Genomic DNA, 11,832 nt, shown 5'->3' on the forward strand with positions numbered 1-11,832 from the left:
GGAATAGCACTATAATGATGGGGAAGGTCAGGAAACTATTAGAATATATATCAGAAAAACCTGTCAGCAGCATCTAAGGAGATAGCGGTTTCAGATAAGATTTAAAAGGTACAAAGGAGTTAGAAAGTTAGGGTATATGTAAAAGTGAGAGAAAGTATGGCATATTGAAGACAGAAAAAAAAGCAAATAGTGTGAAGAATCAGAGAGAGTGAGAGTGAAATTAAGCTGAGGAGGCTGGAAGGGGCTAGATAATAGAGGGCCTTGAAGGTCTCTTTAATGGCATAATCAGATGTTTTAAAGATCCTTTTGACTTCCAGGTATAAAGTAGACAGAACAGGGAGAATCTGGAGTTAGATGCAGTATTTTAGGAGATGAGAATGGACTGGAGTGGAAGGTATAGAGATAGAAGAGGATTCCCCCCTACCCTTGGAAGCTATATACCATAGAGTATATAAATTTAAAGTGAATACCCCAATAACTTTTAGTATACTCACATAATTGTACATGCATCACTACAATCAATTTCAATATTTTCATTATCCTCAAATATGATGAACCCCTCCATCTCCCAATCCATCAGCCCTAGCCCCAGGCAAACACACTAAATTACTTTCTGCATCTGGTAAATTTGCCTATTCTTGACATCTCCTATAAAGAGAATCATAAGATATATGACCTTTGTGACTGTCTTCTTTGATTTAGCTTAAGTTTTCAAAGTTCATTCATATTATAGCATTGACACTAACCATTCATTACCAATGCTAGAGGACTCCAGCTATTAGGAGAATAGCAAAGATCATTACTGCGTCTTGGTACTAGAGTTGCCAAGGAAACAGAGTCAAGCATTAGATGGAATAACACTTCATCTCTAGAGTGTATCAGTTCCCCATGGCTAATGGGTACTGCTATCAGCCAAAGAAGGCAGCAAAAGGAACCCTTGCCCTCCCCTGTGGAGCCTATTAAAATACTCCAAAGTGGTCATGGACTTGATGCATATACTTAAGTAGAATAAAGTAGTACCTTCTGAGTTCACAACTGGTATTTTGTAGGTTCTTTATATCTGGGTAAACAAGTGATTCAATCCCAAGGTCCATTCTTACTGCTTCCCCAACATGTAGCATGACTCAGTACTTCACTTTTTTAAATTGCCAAATAATATTTAATTGTATGGATACACCCTACTTCATCCATTCATCATTTGAATGACATTAACATTTGAATTGTTTCTACTTTTGGGTATTTATTTATTTTAAATTTTTTAGTTGTAGACAGACACAGTGCCTTTATTTTACTGATTTACTTTTATGTGGTGTTGAGGATAAAACCCAGGGCTAGGTGAGGGCTCTTCCACTGAGCTACAGCCCCCCTTTTTGGCATTTATAATGCTACTTACTATGAACATTTGTGTATAAATTGTTGTGTGGACATGTTTCTTATATCTTAGTATGTACCTAGGAGACAAACTCTGGATGAGAATGGAGATTTTGAGAAAAAAATTTGTCAAGTAGAAAAGCTAGAACTTTGGAGATAAGGGAAAGAGTATAGGTCAATTCTGGGCCTCTGCCTTGGGTATGGTTGACTGTTGATGGATCTCTGAGATGAGATTCGGGAAGAACAATTTTGGAAGAGGGGAAATAAAATATAGGAGTATGGGGATAGTTTGGATCACAGTTGTAAGTGTGGCAATTATTGGTATATAGAATACACCTGAAGCCATGAAATGACCAAGGGAAGGAATGTGACAAAAAAAGAGGACTAGTGATTTAATCATGAGGATCTCTAACATTAGGAAAAAGTGGAAGAAGCAACATGGGAGACTAGTCCTATTAATAGGACTGAAAGAAAACCAAGAATGGATGATATTATGGAAACTAAAAGAAGAAAGTGTATTTGAAAAGAGGGAGTCATCATTTGTGTCAAGTGCTCCTAACAGAATTAAGTTGAATTCAAAATTCACTATTAAATTTAACAAGATGATTATTGGCTATGTTTTTTTTTTATTATTGCTATGGATAATCTTGTCAAGAGGAGTTTTGGAAGAGTCATAGGTGCTGAAGTGTAACTCTAGTTGGGTTCAGTAGAGAACCCTAGTTGGGTTCAGGAGGAGAAATTAGCGGCAGGAGTTCTGCTAGAAATGGTGTAGCTGATCACAAAGGGGAAAAAGTGTGTGTGTGTGTGTGTGTGTGTGTGTGTGTGTGTGTGTGTGTGTGTGTTTTGTTTCCAAAGTGGGAGAACTGCAAGCATCAGGAACTTTGAAATGGGTGAAATTCCGTGCCTAACTGGAAGGACTTGGAGTCCCGAACGTAAGGGAGAATGGGAACTTTAGTCCCCCTATTATCTACTAAAAGGGACACTGGGGGTCAGGGTAGACTAAAGGAAAACGCGAAATCCAACGAACTAGGTAGGATCGTACCTGAAACCGCAGTTTCCCTAACAACAGAGCAGTATTGTGGAAATATTCTCGCCGCCACGCCCCTGGAGAGACAGACACTGCCCTGGGAGCGCGTGTCCCGGGCGCAGGGAAATGCAGTCTAGCCGCTCGACGCAAACTGGGAGTCTTAGTTCTCCTGCCATCGCTGAGCGCGGTTTTAAGGAGCCGTAAGGATGAAGTCTCCTAAACAGGGAAATCTCTCTCCCTTCGCCGGCCTACCACCACCTACACTCTGCTCTCCTAGTACCTTCCTGCTAGTGTCCGGCTCTGAAGGCCGGGCGCTTGGTCCTGTACTGACCTGGAGAGGGGAGCCCAGAGGAAAAAGGATGAAGAGCGCCTGAGAGGTATACGAACACAGCAGCCCTGCGAGCGCGAGCCGAGAGCCCCACCCAACCTCCGCGGCAGGCAGGGGCGTGGAGTGGGGCGGGGCGAGGGACTGGGCGGGGCGAGGGGCGGGGCGGGGCTCTCGAATAGCACGGCCCCTCGTCGGCGCGCGCCAGCAGCTCTGAAGCTCTTTTCCCGAGGTTACCTAGAGCGTCCTGGTCCTGGCTCCGGGTGTTTGCACCCACGTGTAGTTGATGGGTCTCTCGTGCTTTCCCGCCAAAATGTGGTAGTGGCATCTGCAGACTCAAGGGTATCACAGTGTGCGGGCAGGATGCGATAGATCTGCCCCAGACACGTGTCCCTGACCCCAGTTCCCCTCCCTGGGAAACGGTTCACCCAGGTCTTCCACATCAAGACGAAAAAAGAAGAGCATGGGGCGAATCCGGACTCTCAACCTAGCCTTCCAGTGGCCTCCTTGCCCCACCTATTTGCCTCTGTAGAGGGTAATGTATGTTCTATTGTTTTTGTTATAGGGATTTTATGGCTTTTTCAGATTGCTGGCGCTTGGGCGCTACCATTGTAAAAAGCAGCCTGGAGACCCCCTTATAAGCCACAAAGAGCCCGCTGAACAGGTGGGCTGCTGATGCAGGGGTTCCGTCATAAAAGCCAGAGCCTCATTCGAACATCCCCTCATATCCAGCGATAATAGCATAATAGCTGAGAACATGCCTGGAGTCTCTCAGGTCCTGCCACTTTCTGTGTGGCCTCACTTGTAAAATGGTGAATAATAGTAATTTTAAATACAATTGTCTCATTTTACTTAGCAAGCAAAAATGCAGGACACCCAGTTTTTGAATTTCAGTGGATAAACACAATTTTTTAGACTAAGTGTATAACAAATCATATGTGAAATTCAAATTAAATTGGGTAACAGATTCAAGTTTAGCTGTATTTTATCTAGAGCTCTACTTTAAGACATTGTTAAGAGACAGTGTACAAACAAGATCAGTTTAAATCCCACCACTGCAATATACTGACTTTTTATCCGTATCACAAAACATTAGATCCCCCCAACCTCCCAACACTAGGCACAGTTCAGATGGGGATTTTCAGGTCCTTAGTAATATTAGTCACTTGACACAGCATGTGTGTTGGGGGAGAGGATTAGGGAGTCTGTTGCATTATGATGTTGGAGCCAGTGACATACTTCTATAAGAAGCTGTAATTAGAGTCTCTTATGGAATTAGGGATATATATAATCTCTCAAGGCCTGTGAGCTAGGAGGAAATGAAAAAATGAATGGGAAGCCTATGATATTGTATATTGTTAACAACAGATTTTCCCAATTGGGAGAGAGTATAGTGAGTGGAATTGGTTCTAGTGAATTCATTAAGAAATCTATCATGTGAAATAAGACTGAGAAGTCTAAAGGGAAACGGAAACAGAGAAATGGCACAACCTAAAATTATAAATGTAAGTCTGACTCTCATATTTGTTTCATTTCTCTTGACCCTTTCACAGTAATAACATTTTGAATTTATACTGCATTCTTTATAATAACAACTTTTGAATTTCATTATCTTACTTGTGTTTTTCTAAATGCTTTAGGAGGGGAAAAGAGAGGAGTACCTCCTGGAAGTGAAGAGGGATTAAAGCTAAATGCCTGACTCTCATTGCAAACCTCATCAGTTTTATCCTAGGATTTGGAATGAAGAATCAGGCAAGCCTCGTTTCTCCAGTCATAACTCCTAGTCTTAAATTATCAGAGGAAACATTAGGGAGGTTTTGAGACTTTAATATCTCTCTCTCTCTCTCTCTCTCTCTCTCTCTCTCTCTCTCTCTTCCACATCACCACAAGGTATATTGGTGTTTGTTTTTGTCAGGTATCCCAAGGCTTCACTTGTATGGGTCCAAGTCTAGCTGTTCTTTTTCCAGGGGAATACTACACAAGCCACTAACTATGAGAGTCAATTTGGGGCTCTGATAAGTACACTTCCTCAAGACCATCATAACAGCAATTTGTACTTAGTTCTGTAAGGTGCTCCACTCTCTTTCCCTCTTCATTTCTGCTTTCTAGAGCTCAGCTATTTGTTAGTTTATCCAGAATTTCTGGGAATTCATAGTGTAAGCTTTTCAGAAAGGTTATTTTAGAACTGGGCATCATTTTGGCACACTTGAAATTCTAGTGACTCTAGAGGCTGAGGCAGGAGAATCACAAGTTCAAGGCCAGCCTGGGTAAATCTGTGAGACCCTGTCTCAAAATAAAAAAGGGCTCAGTGATAGAGAGCCCCTGGGTTCAATTCCCAACTGAAAACAAAAAGTTATTTTAATCTGGCATCTTGACAAAATTGGACAGCTATGTCAACTTGTTCACTCTCTGCCTTCTATACTAAATAGTTAACTTCTTGCAGGTAGATAATCATTCTTGTTCAGTATTTATCTTCAGCTCTCATCATAAAGCCTGGCACATATTGAGCATTAAAGAAATATTTGTTGAACAAATGAGTAACTTTTAAATTCATGAAGGCAAGAAGGACATTGGCTAATAGATACAATTATGTTTACAAACATGAGCTTCCCCATGAGGGAAGTTGAGGAGGACTGAGAAGCCAGAACTTGTATTATTTCAGCTGTACAACAACTGAATCACCTAACAAGTTACCTCCAGCTATAGGTTTTCCTGTTTCCAGACTTCATAAAACTCCAAGTTTACTTACTTCTATTTTTGTAAAAATAAAATGTATTTAGATATAAATTTATACATAATAAAGTATATAAAATCGAAGTGTGCATTTTGATGAATTCTGACTGAATTATAAACCTATGTAACCATTGCCATAGTCAAGATATAGAACATTATCAACACTACCAAAATCTCACTTTTATCCTTTCCCAGAAATCCCCCAGCTTTGGGCCCCATTAATCTGTTCTGTCCTTATAGGTTAGATTACTGTTTTCTAGAATTCCACATAAATGAACTCATATAGTATGTACTCTTTGTGTCTGCATTTTTTGAGGGGAGATAACTGATATACTCAACCACTGAGCTGGGCACCCTCTGGCCACATCCCCCAACCCTATTTGGTATTTTATCTAGAAATGGGGTCTCATTCAGTTGCTTAGGGCCTAAGTTGCTGACTCTGGCTTTGAACTTGAGACCCTCCTGCCTCAGCCTCCCAAACTGCTGGGATTAGAGGCATATGCCATCACACCTGGCTTTGTAGTGTTTTTGATATTCATCCATGTTGTTGTAAGTATCAGTATTTCATTCACCTTCCCCCGCCTTTTTAAAGCATTCTTTTTTTAAAAAAAAAAACTTTATTTATTTATATGCAGTGCTGAGGATTGAATCCAGTACCTCACATGTGATAGGCTCTACCACTGAGCCACAACCCCAGACCCCTCACGTGTCTTTTTAAATCAAAGAAGTTTCTCCTGTTGATAGAAAAGTCTTATGTTCCTTCTCTTCTCTGGCTCACCCTGTTCTTCCCTCTTTCTCAATTTCCCTAATTTCCAGTGTACCATCGGATATTGAGATTATGTCATCCTTTCCTTTCATAGGTTCTATAATCCAAGATGCCTATGAAGAACTGAAATGTCACTAGGATATCGTCTTCACACAGAGACTTATTCCTGAGGGGAAGGATTTGAAACTCCTCATAAAAAAGACCCTGCAGGGCATAAAGGTAATGTGTGGGAGAGCTATGCATATGACGGGTTTGGACTAATTGCCTGTTGCTGCGCAGGGCTGTGGCATGGACAAGATGTGAACAGCTCTGAAAAGGTCCTCCATATTCCCCAGTTTTCATTTCTACATTAAGATTAGAGCATTAGGTATAATTAGAATACTTTCTGTTGCAAGTAAACAGAAAATGGACTACATAGATTAAACAAATAAGAAGCACCTTGTCTTACATGACATCAAGGACCTAGGTTTTTTTCTTTTCTACCATCCTTAATATGTTAACTTATTATCTTAAGGTTATAAGATAGTTGCTGCATTTCCAGATATAAAGCTTCAAATTGCACTTCAGAAGAAGAGGGAAGGCTGTGCCAGCCTTGGGAGTACCATGGTAGTCCCTCTGCAATGGTCACTGTATACAAAATCAGAATATCACTGGGATGGAAGGACAAGGGGAAAGGAAGAAGAAATGACAAGAGTACGCAGAAGTAATATCAGACATGGATACATTGCTTGAGTTTAAGATATTTTTCGGGGCTGGGGATGTGGCTCAAGCGGTAGCGCACTTGCCTGGCATGCGTGCGGCCCGGGTTTGATCTTCGGCACCACATACGAACAAAGATGTTGTGTCCACTGAAAACTAAAAAAACACAAATATTAAAAAAAGATATTTTTCATCTTTTAAATCCCTTTATAGAACAGCCTTCATATATGAATGAGTAAATGAATAGTTTTATATGAAGAATGGGAAGAAGGAAGGAAATGGCAATTAACTAATAGAATAGGATATGTAAATGAGCTTTCTGATTCAGTGAAGAGGAATGGGCTGTTGTGAGTTCAGACATGAGGGTCCTTTCTCTTAAGTCTGCTCCTGCTACTGAATAAGTAAAGACAATAGGTGCTAGAAATCCTTGAGCTTTGAAAATGAGGAATATAGAGAGAAGACTGATTCTGAGTTATAGATATTGGCCTCTACAGTTTAGTCCCAAATCCTTTAGGGATGCAGGAAGCAGCCACAATGGATATTCTAAGAAAAGATGTATAGTACTTCTATTTAGTTTACTATTTTGATTTCCAGCTTATATGGTCAGATAACAAATTCTGATGCAGAGAAATGTGGAGAGTTAAGTTCATGGAGCACTATTTAGGAGGCAGGTATAGCCCAAATTTCTGCTGAGAAAGGCAATTCAGGAGCCTCAGTTTAGGTTGATTGGTATGAGGAGTTCATGTACATGTATCACAGATATATGCTACATTATGGAAGGAAGTGTATATTATTTTGTTCTACTATGTAACATATTAAATGGTCTGTATAGCCAGGTGCAGTGAAGCACACTTGTAATCCTGGCTACTCCAGAGGCTGAGACAGGAGATTCACAAGTTTGGGGCAGTCTGGGCAACTTAGGGAGAACTTATCTCAAAATAAAAAGGGCTGGGGATGTAGCCCAGTGGTAGAGCATCTCTGGGTTCAATATCCAGTAGCAAAAAAAAAAAAAAAAAAAGAAAGAAAGAAAGAAAGGAAAAGAAAAAAGATATGCATCTCCCTTGACATACACACTCCACTAAGTCAGAATATAGAGTTTTAGAGCTGAAATACAGCTAAACCCATGTTATGAATAACACACATTCCCTTTGATACACAAAAGGATAGTGAGGTAGTGCATGCCACAAGATCTAGTTGTCATATATGGTGGGTATTTGTTACGTTTGTGTGAATTATGAGTTCCCCATAAGCAATAAATTGTGCATGTGTGATTATGACAGGAGTATTCCTTTGGCTGTAGGCAGGAGCGCTCAAAAGTTGTTCCAACTGTGACAGGTATGAATATTTGTCATGTTTGGATTCCTGTGTCACATACATATAGAACTGTGTAGAATTCTTTATTTGCTTTGTATGTTCAGTTGTTAATTTGTTTATTGTCTGTTTTCCCTGGACAGGACTCTGTGTGTGTGTGTGTGTGTGTGTGTGTGTGTGTGTGTGTGTTGTTGTTGTTGTTGTTGTTGTTGTTTGCAGTTCTAGGGATAGAAATCAGCTTGACGTTGGGAGTTTCCTTGTCCTAGGCACTTGACCTCTCTAGCTCTGGACTCTTAAGAGCCAAGACCATGTTTGTTTTGCTCAGTACTGTATCACTGTGTCTTTTATAGATCTTATCAGCCTTTCTCAACTGTGATTCCTTAACTGAACCATGGAACACAAAAAATTATTTGAGGAGCCGTTTTCTCAATGTTACATAAGTAGTAGTGTTCTAGGTGACTGGGAGAGAAATTAATTCATTACAAAGAATGGAAACCTTAGGACATTAGGACTTACTTTTCTTATGGAAACTCAGTCTAGAAAGCCTAGAAGATGCCCTGATCAATAAGGATGATTCTGTTGCAAAGTGAGGGTGGGGGAGAGATGCCTCCTAAATAATGCTTTCCAGCTACAGATGAATGAATCCTGAGTAGCTAAAAAACAAATGACCACTAATCTCTCAATAACTATTTATTAAGTAAATGAATGAGTGGGGACTTAGGCCTCTTAGATAAGGTCACTTCTTTTCTCTCAGATTGATGAAGAATCAAAGAATGAAGTAGTTGTCCTGAGTGACTGGCCTGAGAGACTATACCAGGAATCTCACCATCCCCAGAACAAGGCTTTTGTCTGTTACTACTCATTGATGTCAGCTGTTTTGTGTCCTTAAACTGGGTAGAACTGTATGGAAAACAAATGCAGGTAATGCTCCTTGTTTTTTCTTCCTCCTCCTTAATCCAGTTTCCATGCACCATACCTCAACTACCCTCATTTCAGGATGATGGAGTTTATTTTAATACCCATCTCCACATCCCAATTTGACCTGGATGCAGTACTCCTTCCTCATCTCTAGTTATCAGGCCACAGAATTAATATTCCCTATGAAGTAGACTGATGGCCAAGAAAAGGGCCTTAAACCTAGTGCTTCTATCACATAACCAGTGCCTAGGACAAGGAAACTCCCAAAGTCAAACTGTCATGACTTTTCTTAATCTACAAGAGGAAACAGGGACTAAATACTCAGCCCTTCCCTACCATACCCTTTTGGGATGATCTGCCCCCATGATTAGGCTTTCATCTATCATCCTTTTTTAGGCAGTACTTTGGATACAGAAAAAAAGATGTAGAAATGAAAGGAACAATTGAGAAAAAGAAGTTTCATATCATGGCTAAAGTGCCACCTGTCCAAGCAATGATACACAGGTTCCTACCACATGTTAATTGCTTATTGTGGTGACATGCGCCTGCGACTCTTTGAAGATCACCTTCGAGCGTTCACATCTCTGGGTATATTGCCTTGTCATTTCTCTATCAGTTGCCTCTGCTATGACTCAGAAACTGAGATGCTATTGTCTGGCACCTTGGGGGCTGTGATTACCTGGTTTATCTTACCAAATGGCAGAGGCCTCCAGAAAGCTCAAATGGTGTCCATGCCAGGTCATGAGTTTGTACAAGGTTTTCCCCTGAATGGTCCCCAGGGATCCCTGCTGGCTCTGTGTGAGCATGTGGTGAGGGTCTTTACCCACCAGGGTCAGGGCCAGTTGAAAGAAGTAAAGAAGTTCACTCTTGTAACCAGTGGCTCCTCCATCACTTGTTCCTTTGCTTGTGTGTCTCAGGGCACTTTCTATGCTGAAAACAGGGCTGGAGAGATCCATGCGTGGCATTTAGACCAAGGTAACTTCCTCCACAGCTTCCAGGCCCATCTCTCATGTGTGTCCACAGTCATCCAGAAGCTCACACTTTACTAACAGCAGGCAGTGAAGGCATACTGAGGGAGTGGAATCTTGCTTCTGGAAATTTGCTGAGGCAACTGAATATTGATGAGAATCTGCAACAATTACAGTTTATTGATAATGCACTTTTTTCTGCTAGAGTAATTCTGCTTTCTCCTTGTACTGCCTACCATACTTTTATAGCCTCTTCAATGTCTGTAGTTCTACTCCCCAGCAGATGCAATGAATCTGCTGTAGCCATAATTGGACTCGCATCCTAAGCGCCACTGAGGATGGTTTATTGTGCTTCTTGTCTCCAGTAAAACAGGGAACCTCCTGGTTATTACCTGGCCTCTACTTGTCATGGATAAGTTTGTGACTTGGGCCTATGACTCAGTCAGAGAGGAGCCCTTTGTGGCAATAGGTGGCTCAGAGATGCTGGTATTTGATGCAACCCGCTGTCCGTGTACAACCAAGTGTCTTATATATACTTCAGAAAACCGTGGGGATAAGGTAACACGCCTGGCCTATGGGTGCCCTCATTTGGACAAGGGCCTAGAAGGACTGATGTTCTGTGGACCCAACAGTGGCAGTGTGAGAACCCTTTCCCATTATAGTTGGGCCCGAACAGAGAAGACCCTTCACTCTGTGGCAGTGTTATCATTGTCTACTCTGGAAGGCTCCCAGAGAAACTCCTTACTCTGTTCCTATGGCACAGATAACACTGTATACCTGACAGAGGTTTTGCTTCAGGTGAGCAAGGTAATCCTGAAGCCCATCAACAAAATTCTCTGTGGTGTTCCCCTACTACATGTGATACGCTTGCCAGGTTCTGTGGGTGCCATCAGTAAGAACCGCCGTTGGTGTCTCTGGTGCTATCCAGACTTTCTGACATCATCAGAATCAAAACAAAAATGGACATTTGGAGAGAAAAAAATGCCTGCATGAGTGTGCTATCACTTCATTTGATGTCTGCCTTTCCCTGAAACTTTTTGTCATAGGAGCTATAGGTGGCTCAGTCCGGGTCTGGGACTTCCAAGGTAGACTTGTAATCGAGCTGGAGTCAGCAATGCATTTTGGTCCAGTCTGCTTTGCCAATAATTGGGGTGACCTGCTTTTGACTTTCAATCAGAGTATCTACATAGTATCCTGTTTAAAACTGCTCCCTCCACCTTGGCTGATTTACCTAGGTAGCCTAAACGATGTAGATAAAATACAAGAAGTCCCCAAGCCTTTCCTGCCCAGCTTCTTCTTTTTGTTTAAAATGGTATTTGTACCTAAATTTGTCTATCTGGAACAAAGGGTGCAGGAATTACAGGCGCGAGAGACCCTTATCAACAAATGGGTCATTGCCTTTGATAATTTTGTGCCTCATGTTGTAGAGGAAGAGAGATATATGTCCCCTGTGATTCAAAACAGACCCAAAGAACAGTTTTTGTCTGCTCTTGACCCCAAGTATAATAGACATCCACATGTGCTTCCTGCTCAGTTACAGCTGGCTGGCTGGGATGGATTAAACATCTATCATATATTACAGTGTTTCTTTGGTCAAGGGCAGCAATGGCTCTTTGCTCCTGATTGCTATATACCCAACTCAGTGATCTGGGCCCGCCTTTGGCCTAAGGGTACTCCAGTCTTCCTACACCATGATCTGTACTCACCCTACCTT

The sequence above is a fragment of the Ictidomys tridecemlineatus genome, chromosome 15 (assembly GCF_052094955.1).
Source record: "Ictidomys tridecemlineatus isolate mIctTri1 chromosome 15, mIctTri1.hap1, whole genome shotgun sequence".
Classification (NCBI taxonomy): domain Eukaryota; kingdom Metazoa; phylum Chordata; class Mammalia; order Rodentia; family Sciuridae; genus Ictidomys; species Ictidomys tridecemlineatus.